This window comes from Limulus polyphemus, unplaced genomic scaffold, assembly GCF_000517525.1.
Source record: "Limulus polyphemus unplaced genomic scaffold, Limulus_polyphemus-2.1.2 Scaffold7128, whole genome shotgun sequence".
Classification (NCBI taxonomy): Eukaryota; Metazoa; Arthropoda; class Merostomata; order Xiphosura; family Limulidae; genus Limulus; species Limulus polyphemus.
The window spans coordinates 18,221-19,513 of NW_013672738.1; positions in this window are offsets into that span (position 1 = coordinate 18,221).

Here is a 1,293-nt window from a genome sequence, read left to right on the forward strand (position 1 = left end):
CTATCCAATTAGCTAACTTATCCCCCACACCTAATGAGCTAATTTTTTTCACAAGCCTTTTATGTGGCATCTTGTCAAATGCTTTCTCAAAATCCAAATACACCAAATCTACACCCTTATCATCTTCTACATAAGCAGTAACCTTTTCTTATAAAGATATTTGGATTTTGAATGAAATTATAACCATCACTAATTTACCAGTTACAAATATTTTTATAGTGAAAATGGTGACATTGTATCAATTAGCTAAGTATCTACCATCTAACCACTAGTTCTACAGAGGGTTGAATATGTTATATTAAAATTGTTTTGAATATACAAATCAGCAAGTCACATGACAATTACAGCAGATATAATGCTGCTATGGAAAAGAATGCATAAGAACTACTTTACTATATTGTTTGGCATTTTGTAGGTAGTGTGATACCACCAAAAACAGGGTATGTAACAGCCCTTTCCAATGCAAAATCTTCATACGCTCACATCAAGGATATTGAATGTCCAATTAAGGGTATTCCTCGTACCTAATGACACTGGAAAACAAAAAAATCTGGATCAACTTGAGACACCAGGACAATCCAGGAAGAGAACTCCAAGTCACACACCAGCAACGGTAAATGCCTCCATGTACCCCAGGCAACAGTATGCCACGTAATCAAGAAAGATATCCATCTGTAAAACTGACAGAAGTCATGTGTACACAAACAGGAAGGGAAGACCAACTGTACAAAACTGTATGAATGATACCTATCCAGGTAAGAACAGCAGTACGTGTAGATACCCGATAAAGCATATATATGTTCCTTGATAGCTTGTGGCATTTTCCACAACTCAATGGGAGAAAAAATACATTTAAAAGTTGTATTTGGCATGTCGTAACACTTTTTTGAAAGGAATTTGTGTAGCTGAATACTGTGCCAAGTTTACCTCTCATTATGAAATCAATGACCATGATCTAAAAATGAACAAACTTGGAGCAGATTGTTTTTTCCTGATTATTAAGAACCTATTACATAAACAATACCTAGAAAACTCAACAATGTTTGATGGTTAATAGAAAACCCAACAATGTTTGATGATTAATAGAAAAACCCAACAAAGTTTGATGGTTATAGAAAAACCCAACAATGTTTGATGGTTAATAAAAACCCAACAATGTTTGATGTTTATTAGAAAACCCAACAATATTTGATGGTTAATATAAAACCACACAGTGTTTGATGGTTAATATAAAACCCAACAATATTTGATGGTTAATATAAAACCCAACAGTGTTTGATGGTTAATATAAAA